At 41.2% G+C, this 23,105-nt stretch overlaps 1 protein-coding gene across 1 annotated transcript in view; it reads right to left on the reverse strand.

Moving 5' to 3' along the window:
• Nucleotides 1-23,105, reverse strand: part of LOC149784490 (uncharacterized) — a 200,423-nt gene that overhangs the window by 146,710 nt on the left and 30,608 nt on the right. The gene's annotated exons all lie outside the window — the stretch shown is intronic.

The following is a 23,105-nucleotide window of genomic DNA, read 5'->3' on the forward strand; positions in this document are numbered from 1 at the left end:
TTTGATTGTCTAACATAACATCATCGTACACGACTAGATTGTTAACGTCGCCATCAATATCATCAATACCTGGTGCATCATTGATATCTGTAATAAACTCAATAACATTTTTTTCAGCGATCGCTGATGCATTCTCGTTAAAATCTTTCAACACCTCGTAGCATCGTTGATCATCCACGCTAGGGGCGATTAGATACAACTTATCCCACTTCATCCATCTCATTATTAAATTGAGTAACAATTGCGTCTTGCCGGATCCAGATGGTCCGATGATAATCATCCGGATCGAGTTTGGTAACGCTGCAACATGCTTAACTGGTTCTCTCGTTTTAGTCGCCGAAAAATCAATTATATTCATATCTCTATACATAAATTATGGATCTATATTGTGTGAAGTGTAGAGTACGTACTGGCACAAATGATATGACAACCGCTACAACAAGAAATAACAGATCGGCCCTTACTGGTAAGTGTGCACAATGCGGTACAAAGAAATTTAGATTTATTTCTATTAAACCCGGGGATGTTTTAAAAAAAAGCGAGGAGGTGATATTGCAGCCAGGTTATCAAAACTCCCCGGAACACCGTGGGCAAAGTATCCAGGAGAAAAGCACCTCCCAGGATATAGCTACTGTGGCCCCGGAACACGATTAGATATCAGACTCGATGATCAAAATCAGCCCAAACCCGGTGAGTATCCAATAAACGCTATCGATAAGGCGTGTCATGCTCATGATGTTGCTTACAAAAGTAGCGATCTGCAACAGCGTCATATCGCGGACGTAAAATTAATTCACGCGTTAAATGCTATTCCTGATAAATCCGTCAAAGAAAAATTGGCCTCATGGTTGGTAAAATCGGCTATGAAAGGTAAATTAATGATGGGCGCTGGTAATTAATAACAACATGGAATCCATCTATTATTCTCCGAGAGGATACTGGAAGGGGAAGGCCGCAATTGGTAAGCTTGCAAGCGCTGCAAAGGTAACAAAGGCCACTGCGGTTAATTGGTTATCCAAACAGGCTATATGGCAAATCTACCTACCACCGCCTAAACAAATCAACTTCTCGCGCTTTGATGTCAGCGTAACTAATGAAGTTCATCAAGCTGACATACTATTTCTGCCGCATGACAACGGTTACAAATACACGCTAACCGTAGTTGATGTTGCGAGTCGATACAAACAAGCGGATCCGTTAAAAACAAAGTCAGCAACTGAAGTAGCCGCTGCGTTTAAAAGAATTTATCGAAGAGGTCCTCTGCGCTGGCCAAATCTACTACAGTTGATCCCGGTAGTGAATTTCGCGGCGCTGTTTTATCAACGCTGAAACATCATAGCGTCGCAGTACGACGAGGTCATACTGCGCTACATCGTGATCAGGCAATTGTTGAACGATTCAATCGGACTCTTGCTGAACGGTTATTTGGATATCAATACGCGAAGGAATTCATCCAAGAAAAACGATCTCGTGAATGGGTCAAAAGGTTGCCAGGCGTAATTGCCGCGTTAAATAACGAGATTACCCGAGCAATCAACATGAAGCCCAGCGACGCGATTAAATACGAGTATATACCCGGAAAATCAAAAATAAATAGCGTTTCCAAGCCGATTCTCGGCAATGTCACCGTGAGATATCTATATGAACCAGGAGAGCTTGAAGGCGGTAAAAAAAGAGCTACTGATCCTATTTGGAGTGTTACCACACATAACATATCAACGATAACACGATCAACTGGTAGACCACCGATCTATAGACTGGATTCAACTGCTCCTCAGCGCGGATTTACTCGCGAGCAACTACAAGTGATACCTGACGATACTCAATTACCCCCGCGTGGTCTTAACTAGCGCCGTTGCGTCTATTGCACTCAAGACATGTCAACCTCACATTGTTTTTAACATGACCGAGACTGTTATCGATTCTGTCCACGGTAAATTGGCGAGCGTCTTTATCCGAATAACGCCAACTCATTACACAATTACAACTCGCGCAGTGATTATTCTGTTGTTGTCGTAACGCAATTATTAATTCGGCATCAATATCAAAACGCCGCTGTTTTTTTTTTATCCTGTTGGCGGTAACCCGAGAGTTTTCTATCAATGACGCTTGCATCGATGATGTCGTTGTCGTTGGTGACTCCGTCACTGACTCCGTCAATAACAATTCTTCGAAGCTGATTTATCCTTCGTACTCTGGACACTGCAAGATAGACTAGATTTGACCATTCGATGCGATTATCAACTATCCAAACAATTGTGTCCGTGATGGTTAGTCCCTGCGAGGAATGTATTGTTGTTGCGTATCCTAGCGTCCACGGGGATTTATCAGCACGTAGCGCGTCCTCGACGACGCTGATATCAACGAGCACAATATCATTCAGCACGAGAATTTGTTTTTCTGTCCGGCCCGGGATTTCAACTTCAATGTTCTGCCGCCGTGTGTCCGCGGGTCTATAACATAACGGCACTGGACGCGTTGGAAACTTTTCCTTATGCAACGCAAACAACTTCCGCTGAAGTGTGTCTCTGACTATCTTTCTACTCGCTACAATCAAATCGTTTGGTCTCCATGTTTCCCAGAATTCATTTAACGGCGTTTCCGGAATCACTTCGCGAATTATTTCACATTGAATTTTATCCGGCTGTAATCTGATTAGTTTTTTAACCTCGCGCAGTTGTTCATCAAGTGCTCGGTAATCAGTATCGGTTTCTTCATAATAGTCCACAAAACCCTTTAACCAATCATGTGGGCCCTCGCCGACAAATGGTGGTGGTTGACCATGGTCGCCACACATGATCACCGCTGTATTCGCGAGCAGCAACCAATCAAGAAACATTTGTAAAACATCTAACGAAACAGTACATATCTCATCCCAAATGATAACCCCAGGAATAAATTTATCACCCATTCGATCAGGAGTCCACTCACCGCCGCTGTATCGAAAAAAGCTGTGATAAGTAACGGCGTCAACATTTCGTTGTTTTATCTCTCGCGCTAGTCTATGGGTCGGTGTAAGCACGATTATACTTGCCCGCGTTCGAAATAATTCAATTGCCCGAGTCGTCTTTCCTGACCCGCCACAGCCGCTTAAATAAACTGTTTTGTGTCTACAAATTGGATCAGAACACGGTGGTGCATTAGACCATTCTGATAAATTATCACCGCGTAAGTAATTATTTTCAACGGTGACATCTGCTGACGGGGAATAATCGCGTCGTATTTCATTTTTAATTCTCCATATACTCCAACTCTCGTCCGGACTAGTAAACCCGGCTACGTTTTCCTTATACGCTACGTCAACATAAAACGAATCAACGGCTACTCTAACCGCGGTATCGGGGAATCTATTTATCATCGAGAATAAATTGATAGCGGCATAACCCAGCATAGACGCCCTCAAATGTGGATACGCCGGGCTGTCTCCATCGCTGTAGGTAACAACTGTACCCAACCTCGTTCCATTGGACAAGAAAGCTGTTTTGCAGTTCACGTATCTATTTTTTGCCACTGCGTCCTTGATTACGAAATCATATTCTGCGTCATCTATAATCAGCCGTGAGCAATATCGTTTGTAGTCGTGGTTTTTTCCACCTTGTGTAAACTTACCAATTATTCTTCTACCGAGATCTTTTGCCTCGTGGTTTCGTTGGTTGAATATCTTTTTGGACCATTCGATGATATATTCCTCGTCGGCATCAATGTGTTTTCTGGATTCGTCAATTATGCTATCTAGACGCTCCGGTTCTGGTAACCAGACTTCAGTCTGCGCCCGGTATGATATAATTGCGTCACTGACAATCAACGAAACTAGCATGCTACAATCAATCATATACCGTAGCAGCGCTATTGGAAGCCATCTCTTTTCAACCATGTGTCTACCGATCCAAATATAACAACAGCGATGAAGTCCTGCCGCGAATTCAAATGATACTACGCGAGCGAATCCGGTTAAATCAAAATCAGGCAGTGGTCCATTAATAGCAACACGAGTCATTTCATGTCTGGGGTGTCCAAATCGTTTGAAATACTCAGCGGCGGATCCATACCCGAGAAAACTCGCTGGATAACAGGCAACCATATCAACGGAAATCATAGCGTCGCGGTTGTATTCAGTGTTCCATAGTCCACCGTGATAATATTCCAAACAACTGGATTGTACATCCGGTAGAAATTCCTTGCGCGTTGGTCTCCACGCATTTTTCCTTGCTGCAACATGAGCCGCAACCGATGGAATCGTAAAACAATTTGTTAGCAGTTGTTCATCATGCTCTTCAAATTCCATGGCGGTTTTTTTCATCTTGTTGTGAAACGCTTCAGTGCGATATAATTCACCGTTTGGTCTTACAAACTGATCAAAGGTATCCATGTCGTTTTCAGCGCTGCGAAGTAACCACACTGATACAGGGTCGTTTTTACACAAGTAGGCAATAGCATCAAATAGTTTCCTCTCCGCGAGAAAACCGTCCTTGGAGAATTGTTCTCCCAGGAATTCTTCGGGTATATACTTTACTGTTCTATCCCGTGGAAATATTGTGATCGCGGGCGTCCATGCTTGTTCGTTATGATCAATAATTTTGATTGGGGCTCCATTTGATTTATACTTCGATTCGTATAATACTTCACCGGTTATCGTTGTAACGGTTATTGGAAATCTCAGCGACGTTTCTAATCTCGCTATGTCGCTGATGGTTGCTCCACGCTCTTTTACGGTTAGTTCCCACTGGTTGATTTTGCTACGTCGTAAATCAGTCAATTTGTTTCCTCGACACGCATTTGTAAAATGTTCTATTACTCGTTCTGCTACACAATTTATCCCCGTTGACTGTTTCATTGGTTTCAGTTTTCCGATATCAGGTTTCTTATTTAACGGGTATATTCCATAAACAACTGCTGTTTCAGGATACGCTCGTTCATAGTATGGTTTGTCAATTCCGGTTAACAACCCCGGCTTGGAGTCGCGGCTGACAATGACTGTTTTCTTGTCGCTGAGAACTGGTTCAAATTTATCACGTATGATCCAATCGCCTGATTCCACCCGGACAATGAATTTTACTCTGAAGAAATATCTTTTACCGTCAAGTTGTGATATTATCGTTGCTGCGCGGTTGTCGTTCATGGTAGCATCAACAACGCCATCAATTCGAAATGTTGACCAACTATGAGATGCACCATCACGTTTGAATTCATCGATACAATCGCGTATTTTATTTAACAGGGTTCTATCGTTTATTAACGCTTTTGGTGTGTCCTTGAGGACTCTATCGAGATTGAACTTAATATTTTTTCCGGGGCTTAATTACTGCTAATCTCTCGAACTCATCCATATAATTAAAACAAGTATTTAAATGAAAGAATATAGTATAATGAATCACTGCAAATGGTTGATGATTGGGTCGACAACCCCGTGCAATAAATCATGTAGAGGTGAATTCTGCGGATATCATTTACAAAGCGTTCGTAATGGTTCTCTTGGCCCCCTACCGTGCTTGGTTTGCCACGTCGGTGTAAGAGGAAAATCGCAGTTGTGTATTAATTGTGGCGGAAAGCGATACAGGGAACTAAAACGCTATTATGACAAGCGAATTAAAAACGCCGTCATTGACCCCACCGCCGATTTCGTCATTAAAACCCCCCAAGACTACGTTGAAAGATTTATAATTAAACCAAATAATAAATTAGACAAGTAGTATTATTATACAAATGGACCAAGAGTTCAGACCTCACCCTGTGCTCGTTAATTACGAGGCATCCCGCAACGGCGTTGTTAGAAATTGCAGACTGAAGAAGCCGATTGGTACCGTAAATAATCAGGGATACTTGCAATTTACTGCAGGAGGAAAAAACTATTATGTTCACAGGATTGTATTTGAAGCATTCAACGGATTAATCGAAAATGGGCTTGTGATTGATCATATTAATAATAATAAGACTGATAATTCTCTTATAAACTTGCAAGCTATCTCGCAAAGTCAGAATACCAAAAAAGGTCAAACTGGTAAGTTTTCAAAGAAAGCAAAACCCGTAAAGTCATTTGATACAACAACTCACGAGGAAAAAATATTTCAGTCGATGAATGAGGCAGGAAAATATTTTGACATTTATATCGCCTCAATACGATTTGTTGCAGAAGGAATACAGAATTCAGCGATCTCAAAAAAGACGAGTCACAGAATTCGATTTTCATATATAACAGAAATCAGCGAGTGACAAGGTCACCGTGACGAAGTCACCGGCGCCTATGGCGCTGACGAGGTCACGTCTAACGAATTATTAAACACCTTCGGAATTGATACACGGGGTTTCATTTTTTTTTTATTTAAAAACAAGATGTTTTATAAGAATAATGAATATCGAAGACATCAATAATATATTAGCCGAGATTTCAAAATTAAAAAATCAAGGAATTGAATTATCTGATGGTCTCGACAGTGAAAAAATATTATCCGATTATGAGATTATTAACGAACAATCGAAACGGGGGCGTTTTACCCTGGCCCGTGAGTACTTTTTTATAAACGATTGCAACATACGATTAATGAAAACTTGTACCACAATGACGCAAATGCATTCATTGGACTATTTACTGCCGTTGAAATAATACGAAAAAAACTTGGACGTGTTTATGAACGACGCCGGGAGATTTCTAGTAAGATCAAAAACATTAGAAGGATTATAGACGAAAACTCCGGCGAGAAATTAGAAATTGCTTCGCAATTGCAATAATGGTAGGCGAATCACTTACTACTCGGCTAGCCAGAGAGCGGCTAGCGGCGCTTAAAAAGTTCATACCGTTACGAGACAGGGTCCGAGAACAACTTCAAACGCGGCAGCAACTACAAACCGATTTTACTGTTGGAAGCGAACAACTCTTTGCCCCGGTAACTAAAGCGACCAAAGATGTTACGGCGGCAACTGTACCCGTCCTCGATGCGCTTGAAAAGATAGCGGCAGAGACAAAACAAACAAAAAGGTCTTTAGAAACACTCCCTGCGAAAATAGCGGCTGCTACAACACGGAGGCCACCGCCACTCGCTATAACCGAACCACAAGAACCCTATGTTACAATGGCCGACGAAGAAGAATTAGGTGCTACTGCGAAAGAACCAGAAGAAGAAATACCGGAAGAAACACCCGAAGAAACATCGAAAGAAAAAAAGAAAGAGGGAAATATACCCCGTAATGTTCTTAAAAAGTCCGCAATAGATCAAATTAGAGACATCGACGACGATGAAGAATTAGTTAATTTTGTTGCTACAACATCAACTAAGAGCATTCGAGATGAGTATATCAATGAAGGTTACAAGAAAAAAATAACCTCAACGGAGAACTGGGCAAGAATAGTGTATTTAGCGAGTAAACATAAAGAAGCATTACCACATCGTGGTGATCCCGATTACGATAAATTCCTCGAGAAAGTTAAGAGTAGAACACCAAAAAAAGGAAAAGGATACCCTGTTGGTAAAGAATCCTACGGCGTTACCTGCCCTAATAGTGTTCTCAGTGATATATCACGGCTAGAGGTACTAATTGGAGGAAAACGAGCCGGAAATAACTCTACGGAAATAATCAATGAGGCCGCTGATATTTGCAAGCGGTTATTTGCAGGCGGTATCATGGACATTAATGCATATCGAACGCTCATAGACGAACTCGTGGATGATTAATTGGAAAACTGGTGTTTTTAATAAGGATGATCATACACTACAACCATGATAAACCAGTACTCGTCTACGTGGTAAACTCGCGATTGCCTCTTTACCGCGCGTACTATGGAGATGGTCTCGGTAGCACCATTGCGGGGTTATTTACAAGAATGGCTCCAAAAGTAGCGCCGTTAGCCAAACAATTAGGAATGAAGGCTATTGATGTTATTCGTGATAAGGGTATTAGTGCCATTGGAGATGTTGCCGGAAAGGCGCTTTCGGCCGCGCGGGACAAACTAATGTCGTTGGTGAAATCGAAGAGATTCTCAAAAAGAAAACAGAAACCACCGGTAATGCCATCAACGACAGTGATGCCTGCAAATGTCAGTAAAGTAATAAATAACGCCGTGGAAGAAAAATTAGAGTCGTTGGTGACTTCGCCATCCGCCGATGCGGCGACCAACGCGCTCATGAACGCGATAGCGGGGAGTGGTCTACGACGAAAAAATCGCAATTGAAAACATCAACATGATAAATAATAAAATGTTTGCGCGAACCGCTGATCCCGCGTTTGATATGGATGCCCCAGTGCACAGGGATGATTCTGTCCGCGATTATCAATATTATTCTTATTATGCAGCGCAACCCGACCTACGATCGCGAATTGAACTTCAAGTCCAAGATACCAGTAAATATTTTTTACCGTGTGAAGCGTTTATCGAAATTGAGGGAGAACTCGTGACAAATGCCGCCGATAATGCACCATACGCAGATGACCATCGTGTTCGAGTTGGCTTCGTCAACAACGGTATCATGGCGTTATTTGAGAGCGCCAGATATCTTATTGACGGGCGAGAAATTGAATCAATAGAACGCGAGGTTGATGTTGCAACAACGATAATTGGGTTGGCGAGATACTCGGATGATTATACAAGATCGGCGGGCCCATCTATAATGTTCGCAAAGGACTCCACCGATAACGCTGACCATCTTCAGTACGTTAACGTGCTGGTGGAAAGAGATACCGCAACTGACCCACAGGCTGAAGCAAATAACCCAGACCGCAGAGCAAGATCAGGCGCTAATTTCAATATTATAAAAAGTCTTAACGATAATTACAATATGGGATTCGCAACACGAGTAGGAATGTTGCAAGGACCACGCCGAAAGTTTTCATGCGCGATTCCACTCCATCACATATTTGGATTCTGCAGAAATGTTAGAAAAGTCATCTATGGGGCTAAGCATACAATCGCGCTGACGCGAAGGGGTGATGATAACAATGCAATATGGCATGCTGCTGGCGTCGCTGCCGGTAAAGTCATTTTAACTAAAATGGCATTGTGGATGCCGGTGCTGACTCCATCAGTTACCACGGAAGCACGATTGTTAGCATTTATGGAACAGGGGGGGAAATCGTTGTTGAGTTGGCTAGCGGTAACAACTGATGCTAAAGAGGATAACGTCGCCGATACGTTTACATGGCACTTGGCATCAAAACAGGGTGTTTCAGCCCCGCGTCATATATTCATAGCGCTACAGAATAGGGAACGATTGGGCAGTCAAGAACGCAGCCATATGATATTTGATCGATTAGGAGTCATGGAGGTTTCGCTGAGAATAAACGGACAACAGGAACCATCCGAGGATATACAGCTTAATTACGGTGACAACCATGTCACACGTGTGTATCATCGATTGCTGTCATATATGGGCCGTGATCAAAACGTCGACACTGGTTTGCAAATATCACAACTTGATTTTAAAAACCTGTATCCGATTTATTACTTTTCGTTGGAACATCTTGATTTAACGAGACAATCCGTCGTTGATATACACTTCCGAGCTCGTATAGCCCCGGGTGGTGTTAATTAAAGAGCGGTTGCTGTCATTCTCAGCGATAAATCAATGCTGCTAGAAGGTGTTGGTGGACGAATGAGAATCGTTGATGCGCCAGTGGAAAACATGTAATTGAAAACACAAACGCGTTTACAATAAATGTCGTATAGTGTCGTCAGTGTAGAGTTAACTGATGGTCAAGTCAAGAAATTACGATCAAAGTCGGCTAAACAATGCGGGACCACAATAACGCTGAAGCCGTCACAGATGGCGGGTGGTAATCATAAGATATCGTTGACGGCGCGTCAAATAAAACATTTCAATGATGCGATGAAGAATAAAAAGGGTGTTCAAATAGATTTTTCAACCGCAGCAATTAAAAACATGGAAAAGACCGGTGGGATATTTCCGCTGTTAGCTGCGATTCCAGCGTTGATTGCCGCGGCGGCCCCAGCAGTGGCTAAGGCGGCGGCGTTAGGAGCCGTTGATACCGCGGCGGGAATGGCATTGAAGAAGGCAACCGGGAAAGGCTACAAAAAAAAACGACCCGTGGCCGGAAAGGGTCTAAGACTACCGGGGACCCCGTATTCATGGTATTCGGGAAAGGGTCTAAGACTACCGGGAACCGTTTATTGACTCGGGAGTCAATGACTCCTGAGTCTATGACTCCAATGTCTAATTTTGATTTAATAGATGCCGCAAACGCGCTAGCGATAAAAAACTTCAGAGGTGTTTTTATGAGGGATCAATTACCGGCGGCACCAAGGAATATTGAAACCGGTATAATTAACCTCGATGGGTCCTCCGGAGCGGGAACTCATTGGGTTGCATACGCGATTGATCCGCGTGCGATCGTCTATTTTGATTCATACGGGTTAGCTCCGCCAAACGAGTTCATGCGGTATATCCGGGCGTGTTCAACCCGGGCGTGTTCAGCCCCGGTTTTTTATTCCACGCTGCCAACACAACAATTAAGCGACCCACCGATATGCGGCCGTGAGGTATTGAACGTACTCGCGGCGATTTCATCATCGCGGAAACCACCTCATGTGGTTGTAAACGAATACACTAGTGGGGTCGTAGAAGCTCAACGGATTTTAGAGAATAACATTTACAATAATAATGATTGATATTTGGGGACGACCGGTTTCGGCGCTGAAAGAATCCACGGAAACGGCCGCCACCGATGACATAAAAAAACTAATCGAGGATGAAATCGCTGATACGTTGAATTTAACCAGTGTTGACCCGGGCGAAATAGTTGTATTTCAAGACCGCCAGGGTAAATTGAAATCCAGTAATGTGTCGCTGGATGACGTTTTAATACGACGGCGTGATACCGCCGAGAACACTATCGCGTTGTATACCGGCGACGGACGACTCAAACCGGGTAAACATATATCGGAGGTGACGAATGAGATAATATCCGTTCAAGACAGACTTACATCGTTGAATATATCTATGATCGAATTCAACGCGCGGGTGAAAAAATCTGTCACCGATATACAACTCACTACCGCTAGTTTTTTTGGGACCCCGACGGTAACCGAACCAAATCTTGCAACAATAAAAAATACTATTTTGGAGTTTACGACGCTGTCGGGCCAATTTTACACGTTACGAAAAAATGTTAACAGGATCGATGACAACTTTGATAAATTCCTTGGTAAAAAAAATACCAAGCCGGATGAGATTACAATAACTATAAATGATATCACTGCGTATGGACAGGAAATAAAAACAATCAAAACTGATGTTGCAACAAACAAAAAGAGTGTAGACGTGCATGAACGGGAAATAGAAATAATTGGCGCTAATGTTGCAACGATCATAAATAATGTAGACTCGCATGGACGGAAAATAGAAACAATCAAAACTGATGTTACAACGATCATAAATAATATGGACGCGCATACACAGGAAATAGGAATAATCAAAACTGATATTGAAGCGAACAAAAAGGGTGTGGACGCGCATACACAGGAAATAGGAAGAATCAAAACCGATATTGAAGCGAACAAAAAAAATGTAGACGCGTATTGGCGGGGAATAGGATTAATCAAAACTGATGTTGCAGCGAACAAAAAAGGTATAGACGTGCATACATATGAAATAGGAACAATCAAACTTGATGTTGCAGCAAACAAAAAAAGTATGACCGAGAATACACGGGAAATAGAAACAATCAAAACTAATGTTGCAGCGAACAAGAATAATATAGACGCGCATTGGCAGGAAGTAGGAATAATCAGAACTGATGTTGAAGCGATTAAAGACGGGCTACCGAGAATAGCAGAGCAATTTGAAAAAATAAAAACCCCTCATGAGAACATCATCAACACAGTATACACAATTCGGCATGGATCATTCGATTGGACTCCTACACAGAATACAGTAAATATCACCGCAACTGTTAAGGGTATTTATCGATTGACACTGGTTTCAATGATGCAGTTTAATATATTATCGTCGAGTTCATCCGGGTTTAACAATACAATATCAACAATTATAGACAAGAACGCAACTGAAAAGTTTACAATTTATGCCGTTGATAGAAATCTAGCCGAGGCAAACATTACATGGTATGTGGAATTTGTAGCGAATCTAAGTAATTAAAAACACTAGCTCTTTTAAAATAAAAATGACCACCAAGGAAATTGAATCAGAGGTATCACCGACGTCACATCAATATCGATTCGATACCGCAAAAGAATTTTCCGCGAACTTAAAAACGCTTTCCGAACAATACCGCACAAAAATAAAAAAATACCGCAGAAAAATAACCACCATCGACGCGGTCGTGTACTCGGTGTCGGGTATAGTAGCTGGCGCCGGTGTTATTTTATCCACGGCGACCACGGTGACCACGATAGCCCCGATCGCTGTTCCAATCGCTGTCTCCGCAATGACAACAGTTGCTGGAGTTGCCAACGCAATCACTAGGAAGATATCATCGTGTTTTCAGAAAAAACTCAACGAGTATACAGTAAAACATCAAATAGTATCCGACGCATACTCGAAATTATCCGGGTTGATCTCGTTATCGATTGATAATTTGTTCGTATCCGATGTTGAATTCTCCACGATGGTCCAGTTGTATAGCTCCGCGATGTCAAAAATCGAGGATTTTTAACTGGAAGCCGGAACCACCTGGTTGCTGAAATTAGACACTAAAGACAACGAATAATAATAATGTCGCTGAACCCCGAAGGGTTTCAGTTGCTTCAACGGATCGCGGAGAACACCACTCCGGTACAAACAAATATGATATCGATAACGTCAACGAAACCCGAATTCAGTGTGAACTTCCAGTCGCCGGTTCCAGTGAAGGAAATAGCGCTGGCAAAATTGCGAATATATCACAGTTGGCCTAATATTCGAGCGGACGCATTTAACGGACAACAACCTAATAACTCGCTGCTTTTTGCACGGAAAAATAAACCCGATGGGACCCCAGACTGGGAGGAGGTTACAATACCAACTGGGTCATACCAAATAGAACAAATCAATAAAGAATTTCAACGCAGGATAAAATCGATCACAGGAAAGGAATCAAAAATCGCTATTACGGTTCATGAACCGACGTTATCGTCGACGATTGAAATAAGCACACCGGGGTATATGGTTGATATCTATAACAGTTCAATAAGAACCATACTAGGATGGCCTAAGAATCCACCTCATGAAAGTCCGCGGGAATTTCACACGAATGCGCAATCATATCATGAGATTAATCCCAGTTATCAAATTGATTTGCATATGATAAAAAACATGTTATTATTACCCAGTAGGTTTACATTTCAAAACAGGAATAACATGAAATGGATATTTCCGCATAAGGAAACTCCTAAATTGTCCGACGCGGCCATAATTAGTTTAAGTGATATCACTGATGCGTTTGCCGAGATTAATCGTATTTGCAAATCACAACTAGGACTGCTACGGGCAACAAAAGCACAAAGATACGTTGAGGCGTTAAATCAACTTATATCAGACATGGAATATATCAATGAACGAATCGTTAAAGCAATATCCGATAGCAGCGATGATAATAAACAAAAATTCCTAACCGAGTATAATATCGCAGAAGCCGATTTACCCGATTTCAAGTTTCCAGGATACAACGCGCCAGAACTAAGAAAGTCTCTTAATTATTCTCTCAGTCCATCAACTCATATCCTCAGACACGATAACGGGGATGATGGTAGGCATATTGCCCCGTACAACGTAAATATCGCATCGGTGATAGCAATCAATCTAGTGTGTGATGTTATCGAAGGGAGTTACCAGGTAGATACCAATCAATCAAATCAAGCTCAACAGGGATATATCCTTTATTCATTTTCACCAACAGCCCCTCCCGGATTCTTAATCGTTGAGAATCCGATTAATCCGGTCTATATGCGATGCCATGATCGGTTTTTAACGAGAATTAATTTTAAACTCACCGATCAGTCAAATAACCTAATTGATCTACAGGAGGAGGAGTTAGTGATCACTCTGTTTGTAAGATCATTGTAAATAACCACTTAGCAGCAGGGGGGGCGATGACATCGACGCGGTCGTCGATGTGCTTACCGGACGCTGACGACGCTGGGGATCGGCGCGCAGAAGGTGTTAATTAAACCAAATGACGATTGGACGATCCCCCAACGACGTCATCGTTTTTTTTTTAACAAGCGCTGACTACACCGGATCCGCCGAGTGCAGAAAGTAATAATTAAGCAAAATAACGATTGGACAAAATGTCGGATTCGCCCCCCCTGCTGCTGCATACATGTCTTTCAGTTATTTATTTGACCTTAGTAACCCCAGTACATGCACCTGTCTTTCTTTCTTTCGCTCCGTCTGTCCATCAGATACAACTAGTATGGGTTAAAATCCTCTTTCTCCCCTTTTTCTTCCTTCTTTCACCTCACAATACCCCCACCGTCATAACAACAAAATGCTACTGAAACTAATCCCGCTGATGCTACAGCTATAACGAAATCACATCAAATGACGACGATTATGACAATGACTACATTAATAAAGGTATTACTACTCCGCTCTTTCTACCAGTCTGTATATTTATGTCGGAAAATCTACTTTCAGGTAATATTTTGGAATCTGCAAGAAACGCTCAATACCTGTCCGCTATATACTTTATTCATAAGTAAGCATCACCAGTTCCCATGTATGAAAGATTTGTCCATTGCAAATTTAGCATTAATCTTCATGCATTTGCATCGTACTGTCCGTATAAATCATTTCGTGTTTGATGTAAAATGCAAGAACCATATTATTTAGGGCAAATATAACAGTATATGGACTTCAGGGTTACGCTCTTTAAACGTAATTAACATGTTACCTTTGCATGAGGTCAATATAATCGAATAAAGTTATTGATTAGGACGGGGATCAACTGCAATGCATCGATTAAAAGTAATTTTTGGACAGAGTCTACATTATTATTCAAAACTGAGTTGGAGCAACTAGTTTTAACACATAGTTGAAACATGTTTTGTTGTTTAGGGTTTAACGCCATTTTTCAGTCCATGACAGGCTATACATGACGGCCAGAGTATCTTGTGCAGGAACTCGTAAAAATCCCAGAAAGAACCACAGAGCATACAGGAAACTACTGGCAAGCTTTCTCGCACACACACAAACACACACACACACACACACACACACACACACACACACGCTGGCCGAAGCTGAGGGACTCGAACTCGGGTGACATGTTGGTGATCTGTAAAAGAGAGCGCCTCAGACCAATAGGACACCTGAGGCCCGTATTGAAGAAACAAAATTGCTCTTCACTTAACAATGCATCAAAGATCTTACATGAGCCTACCCAAGACGTCTACCTGAATAGAAACATGGTAACGTTGCACAACACAACACAATGCTGCTGAAATATTAAAATATGACAATAGCCAAACGCATGGATTAAAAAGAACTAAGAAAGGTTTGGCGGCTAACTGTCGTCTAACACGATTGACATACCTCAACAATAGTGTAATACATAAACCTTGATTCAGCTTGTTCACTGAATACATTATCGTGTTCTACCGGTAACAAATTTTATCCGAGGTTATATTGTCTCATTCTACTAGCGAAACAGATAATTTGTCACTTATCTTCTATTTAGTTCATGTCAAATTCAGTGTGGGGAATGAATACATTTAACAATATTATTTGGCTAGGGACATTAAAACAGGGTCCAACCAGATATTCAGTCGTATAACTCAGTACATTTACACCGCTGTCGGGCTTTTCTATCAGGTTTCCGTCACAAATATTGACCCAGAACGCTTAACGAATTAGACTGAATGACGAAAATAAAATACTGCAATGCTTATCATTTGAAAAGCAGCAATTGTGACCAGAATATTCCGTTCAGAATAATACTAATTTTGGACGCACGGGATACCACCCCTGTGTTTTCGTGACTCGCAATATGTCGGCCTATTCTGCGTATGAATTTGAAAAGATGTCATATGTATGTTTCGGGCTTTGGAAATGAAATGCATTACTTAGGACTTTTTCTGTCAGTATTTCAGCCTAGGAATTAAGTCAGGTTTATACCTGGTTTTACAACATTCAACGTAATAATGCCAATAAATGGCAAAAGATATTAAGCTAACAAAACGATCTTGTAAAAAAAAATTGGTTAAATGTTTAACATTTTGTATTAAAAAAACCCAACATATTATGTGTAAGAGAAACAGCAATGAATAGGATGTAATGTTTACATCGCCTCCTTTATGGGAGAAATACTAAAGATTTTAGAAACAGACTTGAGAATCCGTTCGAGCTTACAAGTTGATACATTGGATACCAGACGAAAAAGTACTTGTAGGACAACTTGCTAAATTAGAAACTTGGACTAAGATGCAGTTTTGTTCAAAGGTAAACATTTTTATATTTTGAATAATGTATTTAATTTTATTATTCTAAAAGATACATGTCAAATAGGTTTCTCTGGATTACTAGTTTCAGAAGGTCATGGAGTGATTCTTCATGTTGACAATTAGAAATCACATTTTGATATTTATTTAGAGTTGAAGTGTGGGATATTTTTGTGCACTTTATGCATATCTTTTTCCTTAAGTAAATGACGATCTTTATTTCTTGATACCAATTGGATTTTCTACCAAAAAGACTCCACACGATCCAATGTTTAAAGAGATGACGTAGCACAGAATTGCACGACGCGCAGATTAGGCCGACATGATGGTAATTACGTGTACCCATTCACGTGTTACACATGAACTAGATGTTAATATACCTAACTCAATGTCACTGTAACGTGTTAGTAGCAGGTAAATTGCGCCCTCAGCGTGCAAAGAGCAATGTCCTTTTCGAGAAACCTCTATATAGTATAGAGTATGTATGAGTACCTCAAGTTATATGGCTGTCTTGCATGGCTGTGTACAGTATAGATTATGTATGAATACATCAAGTTATATGGTGTCTTGCATGGCTTGCAAAGGCTTATTTCCACACACACACACACACACACACACACACACACACACATATATATATATATATATATATATATATATATATATATATATATATATATATATATATATATATATATATATATATATATATATTTTACCGGTACAACACGATAATATATGTATTCAGTGAACATACTGAATCAAGGTTTATGTATTACACTATTGTTGAGGTATGTCAATCGTGTTAGACGACAGTTAGCCGCCAAACCTTTCTTTGTTCTTTTTAATCCATGCGTGTAGCTATTGTCACTTTTTAAGATTTCACCAGCTTTGAATTGTCCAACGTTACCATATTTCTATTCAGGTAGACGCCTTGGGTAGGCTCATGTAAGATCTTTGATTCATTGTTAAGTGAAGAGCAATTTTGTTTCTTCAATACGGGCCTCAGGTGTCCTAGTGGTCTGAGGCGCTCGCTTTTACAGATCACCAACATGTCACCTGCCCCGAGTGGCCGAGTGGTCTAAAGCGCTCTTCGTTACGGATCACTGCCATCTCACCTCTGTCTGCGGCGGTTCGAGTCTAAGATTCAGCCAATGTGGGCATGTGAGAAAGCCTGCCAGTAGCTTCTCGTGGGTCGGTGGTTCTTTCCGGGGTTTTCCGGGTTCTTCCTCCACCATTAATACTGGCCGCCATGTATAGCCTATCGTGCTGAAAAAAAATGGCGTTAAACCCCACAACAACAACAACAACAACATGTCACCTCTGTCTGAGTCTGAGTCTCACAGCTTCGGCCAGCGTATGTGTGTGTGTGTGTGTGTGAGAGAGAGAGAGAGAGAGAGAGAGAGAGAGAGAGCTTGCCAGTAGTTTCCCGTAGGCTCTGTAGTTCTTTCTGGGATTTTTACGAATTGCTGCACTAGATATGCTGGCCGTCATGTATAGCCTGTCATGTGCTGAAAAATGGCGTTAAACCCTAAACAACAAAACATGTTTCAACTACGTGTTAAAACTGGTTGCTGCGACTCAGTTTGGATAATAATGTAGACTCTGTCAAAAAATTACTTTTAATCGATGCCTTTCAGCTGATACCCGTCCTAATCAATCACTTTAATCGATTATATTGACCTTGTACAAAGGCAAACTATTAATTAAGTCTAAAGAAGGTAACCATGAAGTCCACATACTGTTTTATTTGCCCTAAATAATATATTTCTTGCACTTTACATCAAACACGAAATGATTTATACGGACAGTACGATGCAAATGCATGAAGATCAATGCTAAATTTGCAATGGACAAATCTTTCATACATGGGAATTGGTGATGCTTACTTATGAATAAAGTATATAGTGGACAGGTATTGAGCGTTTCTTGCAGATTCCAAAATATTACATGAAAGTAGACTTTCCGACCTAAATATACAAACTGGTAGAAAAAGCGGAGTAGTAATATCTTTATTAATGTAGTCATTGCCATAATCATCGTCATTTGATGTGATTTCATTATAACTGTAGCATCAGTGGGAGGAGTATCAGTAGCAGTTGTTGTTATGACGGTGGCGACTTTGGGAGGTGAAGGAAGGAAGAAAAAGGGGAGAAAGAGGATTTTAACCCATACTAGTTGTATTTGATGGACAGACGGAGCGAAAGAAAGAAAGGTGCTAGTACTGGGGTTACTAAAGTAAAATAGATAACTGAAAGACAAGTATGCTAACTTTGGTGTTTTGTGGTGACAAATGCACTCGTACTAATTCTTCTCCGTTCGCCTATTTTCTGTACATTAATTAATTGCATTCGCTTGAATAAACTACATGAAAGAGGTATACATATTGCAACAGAAACACAAATTTGTCGGGTAAGATAACCTAATCACAACCTAGCTCGTTGCTGTATGCTAATGCCATTATCTGCTGTGTCTGGTTGGTTCGTTTATAGCAACTTGATTTTTCGCAGAGAGCGTGGAAGAAACACTTGGTGTAAATTCAAAAGGTTGGATTTTGATGGATTTATATAAACTTTGCAAGTATCGGTCTTCTTGATATGCTTATAAAATTGCACCAATGCACATTTATATTACCTTTTCTAGGGGGTGGGGGCTATTATCTAGTCAATGTATTGTGCATGTATCAGTTTAACTAAACTCATACGCGTGTTTACAATTACTGGAATTTGTATTTAGTCACTGTATAAAGTGTTACTGGAATTACATTACTGTCGAAGGGATTTATTTTCCGATAGTGACACAGATTGAATAGCCTGTTTGAGTCCAGATAAACTTAAGTGTAGGACGGTGTCTGATTAGCACTCTGGTTCATGCATTTGATGAAATGATAATAAAATTTTTAAGGATTTTTTGGGGAGGGGGGAACAAGGAGAAACAGGGTAAGGGACCCCTGCAGAAATACCAGTCTGAAAATAAAGCCTCTTACACGTAAGTATGCTTATTTCATCCAATGTCGGATTAAACCATGTGGAGGCCCTTAGGCAGTACAAATCTTGGGGCCTCCCTTGCCAATTATCCCCTTATACGTTTTATCAATATTATTTTGATCCGTTGTCGCGGGGCCCCTATGCCGGTGCCTACTCTGCCTATTTGGTAATCCGGCACTGCTTTCATCGTCCATAGTCAACTACGTTCTATTTCTCAATGTAACAAGTTATGCATCAGGATAAGCAGGGTCCTGTTCATAAATGAACCCTCTAGATTGATTGACTAAACGCACTAATGACGACGGACGGGTGTGGGTTGGAGTCGGTTTATTACTGGCCGGATCCAAGCATGCATAAATTTCTTCACTTATTTAATAAAAATTTTTTTCTTCAGATTTACAATACTGAATTAAAAATATATAAAATGCAGGACCAAGTCCAATTATCTGGGAGGGTAGTCATTAGAGAGGGAGCGGTAAATGTGACAATACGGTATATTTTACAGTGTACAATAATGGGCACGAATTGACCATCACCTTGGGTACGGAACGACCATCACCTTTAGTACAAAACGGCGAATTTTTACTGGGTACGAAACGACTTAGGTACGGAATGACCATAAACCGACTCGAACCCACACCCGCCAGATGTGAGATGGCAGTGACCGGTAAAGGCCAGCGCTGTAGAGACCATTCAGATGACCGGGTCAGACTTATTACGTAGGTGTTTTAGCTTCTATAGGAAATCATTTGTAATGACATGAATAAAGTTGAATTTCTGATTTACGATACATTTTATGGGTACTACACTTGTAATTTTGATGTACGAAACATTTTATCAGTAATAAAGTTGTAATTCTAATATACGACACAGTAATAACGTTATAATTCTGAAGTAAGACACATTTCGTAAGTAATAAATTTGTAAATCTGATTTGCATTACATTTTACGAGTAATAAAGTTATGTGTCTGATGTATGTACCACACATTTCACGAGTAATAACGTAATAAGAGTTTTAATGAATTTAGTTTACGATTGTCAACGACTTGAAGCAACCGAAAATGTACAACGGTTGACATTCGTTATTCCTATAAGACAAACGATGCCTTACTGATCTTTGATTTAATTGGCCGGTTGCTTTATTTTTCAGCCCTATATTGGTAATAATCGGCATATACGTTTTAATATCGGAGTAAAGATAGTAGAAAATCCAAGACTCCGTCCTTTACTCTGTTACTCCCTCCCTGCCCCCCCCCCCCCAATATTTAAACCTAAACAACCATTGGTAATTCTACAGATGTGTGCACCAGAGTGCTTAGTAAATACACTACACTCAAGTCATTACCTAAACGATTGGAGTTGATCGATATTTGTCAAGTCTAAACTCAACTAGGATATGCATATGTATCAAGTCTGAACTCAACTAGGATATGCACCTGTAGTGAGCCTGAAGGCAACCTTGCTTTTCACCTGTATCAAGTCAGAACTTAAACATACTTTTCACCTGTATCAAGTCAGAAGGCAACCATGCTTTTCACCTGTATCAAGTCTGAAGGCAACCATGCTTTTCACCTACATCAAGTCTGGAGGCAACCATGATTTTCACCTGTATCAGGTCAGAACTTAAACATGCCACGCTTCTATATCAAGACTGAACTGAACCATGTTATGCATTTCGGTCAAAATTGGATAATAATTTCACTTCAATAGCAGTTTATACATTAATTAGATATGAATTCCTGTTGTTTTATTAACGCGGGGAATATCAAGATGCATTTGTGTAAATGGACTGATAATTGAATAATATACTGCCAAGAATGTAGTCCCCTCTTCTCATCAACACTGACAATATAAATGCGTATATCTGTAGTTAGACTGATACCTGCAAAATAAATCGACCTGGAAACAGTTCCACATTGTAAACACAGGTAATATGAATGCGTATCACTGTAGCTAGACTGATACATGCAAAATATATTGACCAGGTAGTAATCCCTCACCCCCAATGTGAACACAGGTAATGTGAATATGTAATTTGTGTAGTTGTATAGTTATGCAAAGACTTTGTTGGTTGACCATCGCGCTCGATGAAGTCAATCATGCGCTGCTCTTCGCTGATGGGTCCTCATGTGGCTGAGGAGTCGATACAAGATGTGCATATCCTGGAGCAGTGTGTACACTGGAGGCGCGGGTTGGTTCTTGACAATGAAGCCTTCAACAACTGCTTTATATACCTTTATCTTGGTGGACAGTTTTCATATGCCCCTGATTTAACACGCGAGAGAGGAGACATCCTAGTGATTGACTGGCGCTGCTGATGCGTGCCGTTATCTCTTTGTCTAGCGAAACATCGGAAGATATGATGCTTCCAATGTAATTGAGGTGATCGACAGCTTTCAGCTGGGTGTCTTCTATAGACACAATGGGGGGTGGGGACGAGCTATGGTGCCTGGGACAGGTTGGTGAAGTACCTCTGTCTTGTTCAGACTGATAGTGAATCCGAAGAGTCTCGAGGCTTCCGCGAAGCGAGTAACGATGATCTGGAGATCGGCTTCTGTGTGTGCCATGACAGCAGTCATCCGCGAAATGTCCTTCAAGAATAAGTTTCTCGATTTTTTGGGAACGGGCATTCAGTCGGCGTAGAGAGAAAAATCCAGTCTATACTTTATGTACACTTCTTTCTGGAGATCACGTCTTGCATGGTTCAGGACACATTTGAAGAATAGGTTGAATAATACTGGTGCGAGAACACAACTCTGCTTCGCGCCGTTATAAATGTTGAATGGCTTAGAGACATCCCCGTTGTAGAGAACTAGTCCCGTCATGTCGTCGTGGAAAAGTCGGATGAACTTCCTAGGTTAACCGAGTCGTGCTAAGATGACCCATAGTGTATGTCTGTTGACCGTATCGAAGACCTTTGTGATGTCTATGAAGACACCGTAGAAGTTCATGTTTTGTTCTATGCACATTTCCTGTATTTGTCTCACTGTGAGGATCATATCGATCGAGCTCCTATCTGGTTTGAAGCCACATTGGGCCTCCGGTAGTATGGCTTCCGAGACATTACCGACCAAACGGTTGAGAAGGATACGCGCCCTAATCTTGCCAGCAATCGACAGGAGTGATATGCCTTAATAGTTGCAGCAATGAGCCTTGTTCCCTTTGCTTTTGTATAAGGTGACAATCATTGCGTCTTTGAACTCCTGTGACATGGACTTATCCTCCCAAATGCTGATCAGGAAGCTGTGCAGTGCCCCATGTACCTTAGGGCCAGCTGCATTGAAGTGTTCAACAGGAATTTCATCCGTGCCTGATGCCTTGCCAGAGCTGATCATTTTGATGGCTCGCTCGATTTCTTCCGTGGTAGGGGGCAAGTCCAGGTTTGGGATAGTTTGCTTCTGGACGATTGCGTCTAACATTGCAGAGTCTACGGTGGAGGGCATGTTCAGTACGTTGGATAAGTGTTCCTTCCACCTTTCGGTGATACTCGCTTTGATACATACACAACCTTTAGGGACCTGAAAAACTCTTTCGAGTTGTTAGTGTCTGCGTAATGCTGGACTTCTTCTGCTTTTCGGTCCCACTATCTGTTTGCAACATGTTGATAAGTATTTGGTATGGCTCTGCCGGGGTTCAAACCCGCGACCTCCTGTATCCGAGGTGGATGTTCTAGCCACTTAGGCCACCGAAGTGGTCTTGTACAGAAAGTAGAATGACAGGGAAAAATTGACAAATA

The sequence above is a fragment of the Sinohyriopsis cumingii genome, chromosome 14 (genome assembly GCF_028554795.1).
Source record: "Sinohyriopsis cumingii isolate HCF-2022 chromosome 14, ASM2855479v2, whole genome shotgun sequence".
Lineage (NCBI taxonomy): Eukaryota > Metazoa > Mollusca > Bivalvia > Unionida > Unionidae > Sinohyriopsis > Sinohyriopsis cumingii.